This window comes from Lactuca serriola, chromosome 4, assembly GCF_051521515.1.
Source record: "Lactuca serriola cultivar US96UC23 chromosome 4, Lser_US96UC23_V15, whole genome shotgun sequence".
NCBI lineage: Eukaryota > Viridiplantae > Streptophyta > Magnoliopsida > Asterales > Asteraceae > Lactuca > Lactuca serriola.
The window spans coordinates 252,551,063-252,564,571 of NC_136411.1; positions in this window are offsets into that span (position 1 = coordinate 252,551,063).

The window sequence follows — 13,509 nt, forward strand, 5'->3', positions numbered from 1 at the left end:
ACAAACTAACTAAAAACATATAAAAATAATTCATAAAATATAAAAGTATTTCAAAAGAAAATAAAAGTTTAATTAGGTTTATAGAAATCTAATTATATTTTTCTAACTTCAAACAACTATATCAAAAATACCGATATATATATATATATATATATATATATATATATATATATATATATATATATATATATATATATATATATATATATATATATAACTGAAGCAGACTTTTGTTGAGTTATCGAAACCTTTGCATTTTAACGCTATATGGCATGTCTAATTCGACTTTATTTGTGAAAAACAACTTCTGAAAAGGGTATTTTCGAACATGTCAATCGATAAGGTAAGACTCTTTTTTGGCATGCCATTATGGGTTCTTATGGGTGCCATTTTGAGCTATGCATATGTCCTTCAATTGTTTTACTTTGAAACTATATTGTAACTAATTGGGTTGGTCAGCTGCTCAAGAGTTGATGTTGATGTTTGTGTTGGGTTTATATTTTAAAAATTAATTTCAAAAACTCAAGATTTAGCAAACGGAAGACTTAGATGTCTAACTCCCAACACATAAGAGGAACAAATCGCATCTTGACTACATAAACCTCTTGCATAGTTCACACTACACATGAAAATTGCCTTTATAATTGCTAGGTTATGATCAACATTTCACCATATTAAAATATAACATTTCATATACTTAAGTTCCACTATGTATCTCAGGTATTAAGGATACAACAATAGTACATTTATCAAGTATCTTTGTCACACCCCCAGCCGACAGCGGAAACGCCGAGGGTTGACGATGTGTACAAATCAAAGAACATCAATCTTCTTTTAATAACATCAATTACATCGGCTAGACTAAAACCTATCTATATACGTGCAACTTGCTCTTCCATGCGTTGAGCTTCTCTTCATCCTATGAACACATGCGATTTTTGAAATTGTCAACTTGATGTTGGTGAGTTCATAGATTTTATATATATATATATCGATAAAAAAATTTTAAAACTTTTAGGATTTTTGTTTAGGAATTTGTTTATCTAATATAATTCCTTATTTCCTAGGTTTTCAAATTCTTAGTTTCTAAAAATCCTATTTTCATTTTTTAAATCTTATCCTTAGGATGTACTATCTATCCTAATATTTTAGAATTTTCTTTCTTTAAAAATCTTTCTTAATTTAAGGATATAATACTTATCCTAAAATTTTATATTTTTTATCGAATCTTTTTAATCGAATCATACAACTACAAGCAGGTGTACCTCTAGGCAGTTTAAATTAAGATTTTACGAACAATATTACCATGATCCCCTATAATCGACATTATAGACTGATATATACCTTGCACGACACTGTATCGGATGTCCAATAATATTATTTTCATACTTAAGAAAGCTATCATGTCGGGATTGAAGCCAGGAATCGTAGGTGGGGTGTCAGCGTCGTATAGATCTATACATATCATCTAGCTATCACAAGATTAATGATTATAGGTTCGGGGATAACCAAATTTAATCAGGCTAAATGATGAAGAATAACAGCTCACTAACACATGTTTATTTAATCTTAAGTATGATTATCGTTTTATCTTTTCCTTATATAGTCTTTCTTTGATACCAATTTCTTTACATAATTATTCATATATATAATAATTATCTTTCTATAGATATTCTTTAATAGGTTACGGTACAATTAAGTACATTGCATATCCTTACGTTCATTCCATAATTATCATATATATATATATATATATATATATATATATATATATATATATATATATATATGTGTGTGTGTGTGTGTGTGTGTGTGAAAAATGAATATACCCTTAAGAATACGAAGTGTTTCTACCGGCACATTGTCCTATCATCTCATGTTTTACATAAACTAGTAATATATTTACAAAAATATATTTTGATAAAGCAGTTTGATAAGCATGCATTACCCCCACCCCCGTACACGCAGTAAAATCTTTTAAAACCGTAAAAGTGGGGTCGTGAACTCATCCTAGTAGCGTGATCATGTAGACTCTGGCTACTACATCCAATGCTTCACGCCATCAGGAGGATTAATGGAATCTCGATAAGGAGAGGATATATTTTTGAGGTGTGGAAATTGAGAAGTGAAAGCTTCTATTTATAGAGCTTATGCGCGCGACGTGCCTTGTTCGCGTCGGGCACAGGATTCATGGCTCCCCCAAATCTTGCCATGTGTCATACTTCTGGTGGTCCACGTCTCTCACATCTAGAAGAATCTTGGTGTCAGGTATGTACACCGTCTATGGCGTGCACTTCATGCACACCTCTTAATTTTCCATAAAAAATCATATATTCCTTATAGGAACCTTGTTTTTTTACCTTCGTTATATATTTTTGTAGCTATCATTGAGTATTACAACTTTCCTTAAAGTTGGGTTATCAAAGTTTATGTAACATCCTATTTCGGATCATCTAAGATTAGGGTTTGTGGGTTGCAACTCGGGCATGAGGAAGTCTCGGGGTTGCGACGAGTTACTAGAAGCGTAGGGCATCTCAACACCTTTCCGTGAGTATGAGGTTCATTGGAATCGGAGTTATATCGAGGAAGCAAAGTGATTTTGTGTGTTCTTGGAGTAAAGAAGGATATTTGGAGAAGGAGTGAAAGTCCAGCCCTTGGATTTGAGCATATCAAAGTTGGGAGCTTCCTCATGAGGTATAAAGCTCCAATCTTTTGTTTTGAGCTTCATATTAGAGTATTTTAGGGTTTTTGTCCCAAAGTTGGAGACTTTATGAGTTATTGAGCTCCAGAGACTATGATCAACCCCATTTGAGTGTATTAAGTGGTGTTGGGTCATAAAAATCAAGCCTTGGACGTTGGAATCAAGCCATGCATGAGTTATGAGCATTTTGAGTTAAGAGAGTGAGTGTTTTGGGTGTTTGTGATCATATCAGCCATGCAAAGGCTTAAAGTCACTTAATTCATGGAGTAAGGGCTATTAGGGAATCTAGATCTGTGATTTAAGTCAAGGTCTTAACTAATCAAGACCAAATGAATAGAAAGAGTGAATCTGGGGAATACGCTGAGCGGAATTCCAGTTCGCCCCGCATACTGCCCCAGTGTCCCCAATGGCGAATCTGGATTCGTGAATACACTAAGCGTACCAAGGGAGGTACGCCCCACTTAACCTCATTGTGGACTTTTGGGCTAAATCTCATTTTTGGGCCTTGAGTGTTGGGCTTGGAGTTTGGGCTTGTTGCAATAGAGTTTTAGACCAGAGGACTATATATATGTCTTTTGGGCCCTTGAGTTGGGGTTGCCATTTAGATTTGAGAATTGGGCCTCAGAAGCGCCCATTTATTATTGGGCCTTGGTGGTCCCAATGGGTTTTAGGTTATGGATGAGCTAGTTAGTGGACTACCTTTTGACCTAATGAGTAAGAATTTGAACTTAGTTCCTAATTGGGTTAATTGTGGGTTTGGCTCAGAGTTAGAGGTCGGTGTGTAGCAACAGCGTTTATAGGGGTTGTTTATCATCCGAGGTGAGTCTTCTCACTATACTTACCATGAGTGGCATCTTTGTGTGACTGAGATGTCTTATGTGTTTATATTGAGTACTGAGATATTCTTGTGACACCCAATTTTTTTTTTGCAAAAAATTTTAAACTTTTAAAACCCATCTTAAATTAAATTAAAACAACTGAAATAGCCATAACATAATCCATCAACTTAATAATCATATAAAATAAGTGCGGAAGTAATAATAATAATAAGGTCCCAACAAAATAACTAGTAGCGATGTCCCGATGCTCCATGTCAAGCCTTAGCCTCTTTAATCTTAGCACCTGAAAAGTTATAAGGGAAAAACGTAAGCACGAAGCTTAGTGAATTCAAACACAGACATTGTACTAACATTCATATTTACTAGCCCTAATCCATTTTCCAATTATAATGATAAAGGCAAAGAACGAATCAATGTCTATATTACGAGAAGGACTTGTAGGTTTGAACCGCACCGGGAAGATCCCGTATCATTTGGCCCTAATCACCGCACCTAACGAAGAGTATTACGTTGGTGATCTTACCTACCCACCGCACCGGTAAATCCGTATCCTTTGGTGGTGTCCCCATATCCATAATTAGTTACATACAGTGCACATGTACGAATTAAAACAATACTTATATAGCATGCTTTTATAATAAATTCAAATAATCACACACGAGCTAACTAGCAAACACAATCATCAATACAACGGTGTGAGAGAACTCACCTTGAGTGAGTATTAAGGATGGCTAACAATCAAATAATGCTACCAAGCTTGAGCAAACTTCAAAACCTCGCCTAAGAAGGACTAAAGGTTAGAAACGAGAAGTAATGAAGCTATGAGTTGAGAAAAGAGTAATCACAGCAAGGTCTCTAAAACAGACCTGCTGTTCAAAACGGATTTACTCCAAAATCTAAAATAGAAACATAGCTTTAACTAAATTTTATAGGAAACTATGATTGCTCAGGATTCCATAACTATAAAGAACTCATTCTAACTCCAAAAGATGAATTAAATATGAATTTTACAAAATGGTGTATCACTTCTGTCTCCAACAATACAGTCAAGTGATGTTGGCCAATTCTACCCAACTTGTGAGTAGAATTCGTCCAAAAGAAAATTAAGAGAAGTAAAGGACATACAAGTGAAAGTCTCAGAGTTGGAATTGAATGAAAAGCATCTCTCAAACTCCAGATATAAAATTCACATTGTGGACAATCACAGCACTAGCAAAAGCTGGTGACTGCCCACTGACCTGGAGTGTGGATCAATTCTAACCAATTTATAATTGGAAATAACACCCCATATTCTCCAGATCTTAAATTCATAATATAAGGAACATATAGAAACTTGGAATCACTCTGGATCCTTTTCCAAGCCTTAGAAATGATGAAAACAAAATGACATATCAGAACAGACCCGGATCAGACCTAACAGCAAAGATGCCATTCTTTCACATAGATAAAGCCCTTATCAGTGAGGTTGGCCTTCTTAAGAAAGTTAGCCAACTCAATTTGTGAACTTTTGGAACTGGTTTGGGGTCCTTTTGAGTTCTAGAGCTCCAGATATGATTTTTACAAAATGACTACAGATCTGATGGAAAACAGAATCGTAGCCACCCGTGATTCCTTTTTGGCTTATCCATCCTTCTCCTTTTGAAACACATTTTAAGATGTGTTCATCATCCCAATTTAGTCCCCATGATAATGGTGGTACTAAAAAGGGTTAGGGATCATTAGGATTTCATTTAGCCTCAAGGATGTAATAATAATCAACATGAAAATAAACATAAGCACATAAAATCATCATTCTCCCTTTTAGGGTTTCCATGATCTTTTGCCACATGTAATCCCCTAGATCCATCATCCACCATATATGGGGTGAAGATAGGATCTTGATATGATGTATAACATACAATTACAAATAAAATAAGAAGGAGAAGAGGTGAAGATGAAATCATAAAACTAGAACAAGGTTATGAATCAAGTTGTAAGAAAGGATAAGGAGGTTCATACCAATACGAATCAAGGCTGGAAATGAACAAGAATTAAGCTCCAAATAGCCCCTTGGCTGCTCTTGATCCCAAAGAGAGAGAGGGGGACGATTTTTGAGAGAGAGGGAGGGTTTAGAGTGTTTTCCTTGTGTGTGTTCCAAATGATTCAATTTACACATTAAGTACTATTAACTAGATGGACATTGCAAATAGGCCCATAGTCCATGGACTTCAAAAAGGAGTTTACAAGATGATCAAAAGAGTCCAATAACATAAGAAATTAGACATTGGTTAAATAAATTAACCCAAGGTTACAAGGATAATTAAATTAAAATAACCAAACGTACCGAGAAAACCCGGGGCGTTACAATTCTGCATTATGTCTATGTGATTTATGTTGTGTATTATTTTGTTCTTAGTGATGTATGGAACCGGAGGGTCCCATTAAGACACATTGACCAGAGGGTCTTACTGTGTTATCGCCTTGAGTGGCTAATGAGTTGTGTGTGGTATTTTGGGGAACTCACTAAGCTTCGTGCTTACCATATTATGTGATATGTGTTTCAGGTTTTTCTCAGGATCGCGGGAAGGCACCGACTTGATTAGAGTTATGTTTTGAGGATCCTTGATTATTAATCAAACAATTATAGAGTTTCGATTTTTAAATAAATATATGAGATTTTCTGTGAAATGTGTTATGAGAATTATGTGATTTAAAATGAAAAAAAATGTTTGAAAATTTACAGTGTTACAATTGAACTTTTATCTTTAACCCGTATTTTACGTTTCTCCAAAAATCGTATCTTCTTTATACTAACTTCATTTTTGACATTTTTCACCTCAAACTTCTTATCTCATGGAGTACTATGATTTTCCTTTTAATGAATTTAGGCAAAACTCAACCGATTTATTTACATCATTTTAACATTAATGATGTTAATTATGTTCTTGTTTTTTATTTCTATAAAATCATAACCCTACAATCTGCGTCCGGTTTTTACAAAGTTTATGTCATTGGTATCAAGTTGTGTACTTTCCGAATACACTAATCATTATTAATATCGGTATGACTTTTTGGTCACTTATTTTTGACCCTATTAACATTTTTCCACTTATAAGTAATAGTATATATCTGATCATATTTTCTTGAGATATGAAAAACTCTAATGTTTCCATATCTTGGTTACAACCACTTGCGTACTTTCATATTGTTAAAGTTAACGAATCCTATTCATATTAGTCTTACTTCATAATTGCTCCCATAATTATAACCGACTATGAACTTTTAGAATGATGAAATTTTTCATGGATTAAACATGTTAATATAGAACACAACAAGTATTGATGTGATGATAACATCCCTGTATATCAAAAGAATATAATAATTGTTGTATTTATATTCCAATGTCCAAATAGTAAATTCCAATCAATATCTTATTTCTAGAATAATGAAGTCCTATTAGCTAAAGTGTGACCAATCATATAACTCATCTTTCAGAGGAATAAGAAAACTTATTCTTAGTGGGTTTGTATATAACAATCTAAACAACATTTTAGTGTATTCTACAAATATGTAATTAGTAGATTTGGGATTAACGCTTTAGTCTAACATACACTTCAAATCCACAAAAACATTTAGTAAGATAGGGATGGAGCATTTCCATACTAAATCTTATTAAATAGTTTTATTTGATAACATTGCCAAATGATTACAATAAAGAGAAATTACAAGGGTTCTCAATGAAAAGCATAAAGACTACAAAAAATATAGTGGATATAAATACTAGCTAGACAAGACCCTAATGGGCTAAATGTTAAAGGGCCCATAAACAAGTGGGATAATAATATATAGGCTAACATCCCCCTCAAACTCACAAGGCCACAACAATAAGCATTGAGAGTTTGTCACACAAGAACCGAAACCGAGAAGTCGATAGAGCCTTCGTAAAAATACCTGCAAGCTACAAGGTTGATGAAACAAACGGAAGCGATATGGTCCCGAGCTGTAGGTGATGACGAGTAAAATGACAATCAATCTCAACGTGCTTCGTCCGCTCATGAAAAACAGGATTCCTTGCAATTTGTATTGCACTTTTGTTATCAAAATGCAAGGGAGTAGATGAAGACATGTGAACTCCCATATCCGCAAGCAGCCGTCATTAATTACAGCCATAGCACGGTATTCAACCTCCTTGGAAGATCTAGAAACAATGTCCTGTTTCTTGCTGTTCCATGAAATAAGAGACTCTCCAAGAAATACGCAAAATCTGGTTGTGGATTTACGATCATGACAATCGCCATCCTAATTAGCATCACTATAGGCACGTAACTCAAGAGTAGGAGTTGAGGGAAACAAGAGGGTATGAAATTGAGTGTCACGAAGATATCTCAGAATACGGAGAACAACTCCCCAATGGACAGATGTAGGAGCAGTAACAAACTGACTGATAACATGAACAACATGATCAATATTTGGACAAGTAACTGTGAGATAGACCAAACTTCCCACAATAATGCGATAAAGATTCAGATCAGACAAAGGAATACTAATAGTAGGAGAGTACTTTGCATTGGTTTTAGGAGGAGTATCAATAGTCTGAATGTCAGAGAGGTCTGCTCGTGTAAATAAGTAAGATATATATTTAGTCTAAGAAAGAAGATACCCTTTCTTAGACTAAGCGACCTCAATACCCAAGAAATAACACAGCAAGCCTAAATCCTTCATAGCAAATTGGTGAGCTAGATCATGCTGCAAAGACTCAATACCACCATGGTCATCACTAGTAATAATCATGTCATCCACATATAAGGACAAAATAATTTATCCTGCACTCGAGCATCTAACAAACAAAGTAGAATCAGGATTACTCTGGACAAATCCAAGAGAGGTAATCGTTATCGAGAATTTCTCAAACCAAGCACGAGGGGCTTGCTTGAGACCATACAAAGCTTTGCGAAGCCGACAAACCTCACTTGGATGATGCTGAATTCCTTGGGGAGGAATCATATAAAAATCTTCATGAAGGTCACCATTCAAAAATGCATTCTTGACATCCATTTGAAAGATCTTCCACTATCGAACGAATGCAACTGCAATCATAGTACGAGCTGTCGTCATCTTTGGAACTTGGGAAAATGTCTCCTCCTAGTCAAAACCGTACTGTTGGGAATACCATTTTGCTACAACTCTGGCCTTGTACCGCTCAACAAACCCCTCAACTTTTGTTTTTATCTTGTACACCCAACGACAACCTATCGTATGTCTCCCTAGAGGAAGAGAAACCAAATCACATGTATGAATCTAATGAAGAGCAGTGAGTTCCTCATCCACAACATTCTGCCAAAGAGGATCTAAAATAGCTTCTCTATATGATTCAGGTTTAGACAATGCTCACTATAAGTGAAGCAAATGGTCCTGAGTATGTGGAGTAAGAAAAATATGGAAGCCTGGTGGACTTGACAGGACGAGTAGATCTCCTGAGGGGTGGTTGTGGAGGCGGATCTTCAATTTCAACAATCAGAGGGATAGACTCAGGAATAGGTGGATTCGAGGAACTCTCTAAAGAAGTAGGTGTGTCATTAGTTGAAGGATCAGGTGGCATAGATGGGTCTTGAGCCTCTATCGCTTCATCAAAAGGATCAATATGTAGAAGACTAGACTTCCTTACATTGTGGGTTGTAACACAAATCAAGTAGAAAGGAATATGTTCCAAAAAAGTGACATGTCGGGAAACATATAACTTCTGACTCACAAGATCATAACAATGGTATCCTTTCTGTCCAACACTATACCTCAAAAATACACAAATAGCAAATTTCAGCCCCAACTTGTTCCTCTCAGCATGAGGACGAAGAACAAAACAAATACATCCAAAAACTCGTAAGGAAGAGTAGTCTAGTAGATGACCATATAATTTCTCAAAAGGATACATTCATGAATTCAATGAGTAAGGATACGATTAATAACATAAACAATAGTTAGGACTGCTTCTCCCCAAAATGCACTAAGGACCTACGCAGATAGGAGCAATGAGCGGGCAGTCTCAACAATATAACAGTGTTTTCGTTCTGCGACACCGTTTTCCCTAGGAGTGTCAGTATATGATGATTGGTGTATGGTACCATCAAAATCAAGTAACTGAGTAAAATTATTAGAGGTATATTCACCGCCTAATTCACACCTGAAGAACTTAATCACAGCCGAATGTTGAGTTTTAATAAGAGCTCTAAAATTGTTGTAAATACCAATGAAATCAGATCTGTGTTTCATAAGATAAACCATGTATATCAAGTATAATCATCTATAAAAGATACATAATAGGTTGACCCACCCTTTGTGGATGCCGTTGCAGGACCCCACACATCATAATGAATAATTTGAAAAGGAGCAGTAGAACAAGACATACTTTTATTAAAAGGAAAAAGTAGAGAATTTTTCCAGTTTACAACCACTAGATGCTAGAAAACTCAAACGTGTTACAGACACATGTCCCAAACAAGAATGCCAAAGATAAAACTTAGACGACAAAGGACTCAAACGAAAAGAAGACAAATCAATGCTAGAGGCAGCAACATCAAATACTTTGAGAACCTCCAAGACATATAGTTCCCCTACCCTACGTCCGATCCCAATCACCTTCTGGTGTGTTAACTCTGAATATAACACATACAAAATCAGAAATGAACACCCAGTTAGCAGACTTACATAACTGACTGACTGAGGCAAGATTTAAAGTAAGTTTGGGAATGTAATAAACATCAGGGAGAGTGATATGAGAAAAAGAGACATGCCCAACACCCTCAACTAGCATAGTTGTATCACTAGCATAGTTGTATCACTAGCATACATAACAAAAATAGATGACACATGTGAAAAAGAAGTAAATAATGATAAATGAGGAGTCATCTGACGGGTTGCACCAGAATCTAAAATCCACAAAGATGAGGGAATACCTGATGTACCGGATGAAGTAGGACCAGAATGACACATGGATGTAGACATGGCAGTGGGATTAGAGGCCAAATATTGTCTAAAACTCTCAAAAACCTTGGGATCCATGCAGATGGTGGCATATTTCCAACGAATTCTATGTTAAATGGTGGTGTAGCAACACCAAAAAACTGTAGAGGATGAGGTGTCCATGGAGGAGTACCATAGGAATGTCGCTGAAACTTCTGTTGACCAGACCTATTTTGCTGTCCCAACTGAGGCTGACCATATTTACCCTTGTTGACTAATAATGGACACTAAGCTTTCTAATGATTTTTCTGTTTGCATAATGCACATTCATCATAGGCAACCCTTGAAGTTTTTCGAGACCGATTAGAGGAAACAACAAGCACAACAGTAGTGGAAGTAGGAATGGAGTTTTCTTTAAACCCTTTGTCCGCATGAGACTTGATATGATTCTATTCAGCAATAAACTCATGAACAATAGAATCCACTGATGGAAGGGGAGAGCGATAAAGAATCATTCCTCGTAGGCCTTGTAAATGAAAACGCAAGGCCATGAAAAACTGGATCAAACGTTGTTCTTACCTCCTAGCAATGTAAGGCTCAAAATCTTTTAACTCATTAGATTCAGGAAGAGCCAATTGATCCCACAAATCAGGCATAGCAACATAGAAATCTTGAATGCTCTGGTCATTTTGTTGTAGAGCATGAATATCATATTCTAACTGGTATTGTTTAGCAAAATTGAATTGAGTATATAGTCTTTGCAAGTGATTCCAAACTTCCTTTGTTGCTTCATATCTAGCCAACTGCATACCAATAGACTGAGTAAGATAATTATTAATCTATGTAATGACCTTGGAGTTATCAGTATCCCAAGGATCAACCAATAAATCGAAATTCCCAGTTTGAGGCATTGAGGGTTTGGCTTTAGTCCCAGTGAGATAGCCCCACATATTCTTCCCATGAAGGAAGTTCTTCATAACGTAACTCCAATACATATAGTTCTTTCCATCTAAAAGAGTACTGATTGACTGAATGGAATCATCATTTCCAGTCATGTTGATAATGAATAAATAACCACAATAACAATATAGCAATCTGAGAATGAGAGGAGTAACAAACCAGCGGAAGCAATCAATCAGACAACAAGAAATTGAACATCAACAACGAATCAACAACAATAGAAAATGAATACCATCAAACAAACGAAATTCACCAACAAAGAAACCTGAACAGTTTGAGCGAAACTTCCTTCAAAACTACTACAATAACCTTAGGAAATTTTGATCCACACCACAGATGATTGCTACAAAAGCTTCTATCAATGTATCAAACCTCCACTTTGATACCATGATAACGTTGCCAAATGATTACGATAAAGAGAAATTACAAGGGTTCTCAATGAAAAGCATAAAGACTACAAAGAATAAAGCGGATATAAATACTAGCTAGATAAAACCCTAATGGGTTAAAGGTTTAAAGGGCCTATAAACAAGTGGGTTAATAATATATAGGCTAACATTATCTACTTGTTAGTTGGTGGTTGCATTCGAAGTATAAGTGATAGTGATTAAAGTAGGATCCCAAGAAGAATAAAAAGGAGGATATTTCTACCGATTAGAGAGTAAACCATATCAAGTGAAGTTTAACTCATCCTTTATTATCAGTAAGGATTTGGATGGTTCTATTGTTTTGTATCTCAACTTTATATTTAAAAACTTCAACAAAGGTATCACAATTACGTTTTAAAATGTAAAATATAATTACCACGACTATAGTTGTTAATTAAGACGATTTGGTATGTTATGATAAATATTTATACATTAATTAGAAAGGAAGCCATACATCAGAGTGTATAGTTCCTTAATATTGATTTTCTATACGGTATAGTAAAATATCTTTAGGAATCTTTTAAATATAAATAATATTCAAATATGCAAAATGAACTACATTAATTTACTTTAAAGACCCCTTTTTTGAAGTTGGAATATGTGTATATTATTTATATAATAAAGATAACAATGCCTTACATAAGTTTGATTTTAAACAAGTTTAAGTTAAAAGTGTTTACGTACAAAACTTGTTATTTATTTATATTCATATTTACTTTATAATTCTATTAAGACATCTACTTCTCTAAAAGAGAATTCTAATCATTACAGAATATGATGGCGATCATTATGAAAAATGATTTAAGTAAATAATCAAACATTTAATAATTAACCGAGACATGTATATTTAAAGAAGCTAAATGGAAAACATACATTGTGTTGGGGTTTTATTCAAAATAGTCCAATTATAAACACTAAATTAGAGGTAATTAACAACAAAAACATTTTTGTTTAAATGAACTAAAACCATTTTATACCCACCAATGATCATTTTGTAATAACTTAGAAATATTAAACGAAACCAAAGAAGAAGACAATGGTAAAACCTTTGAAGAATTTGGTTCCTTTTGGCAATTATGATGTTGATGAAGATGAATTTAAGCTCTAAATTAATCTCTCTATAAAGTATCCACCAAGCAAGCTTTGCACCACTAAATTATGATAGTAAATGAAAGATCTTGTATACACAATAGTCATTATAGAATGATATTTGTAACGTCCCAAAATCATGAGGTAAAAATTTCAATTTTAATTCAACCAAAACATTAGTTATGTTTTAGTCAACATTCGATATCCTTTTTCTAAATATCTAGAAGTGCTTTATAGGAAAACAATTATCAAAGTACAATCCCAAAATCATCATAATGCGGAAACATGGGTAGATGCTTTGCGATCAAGTTGGGCCCTTCCCTTTTGAACCAGAAGTTCTTGACACCATAACCATAAAAACTGTAAGCATAATGAAATACTAGGCCACCTCCCTTCATTCGGCCTCGCCCGACACCGGGTCCTGCCCGACATCAGGCCTCGCCCGGTATCAAGCCCCACTCGGTATATAGATATGTCAATCCTCAGGCCCCGATCGATACACATATAAGCATATAAACATATAATCATACGAACACATGTGATAATCACAAAGACA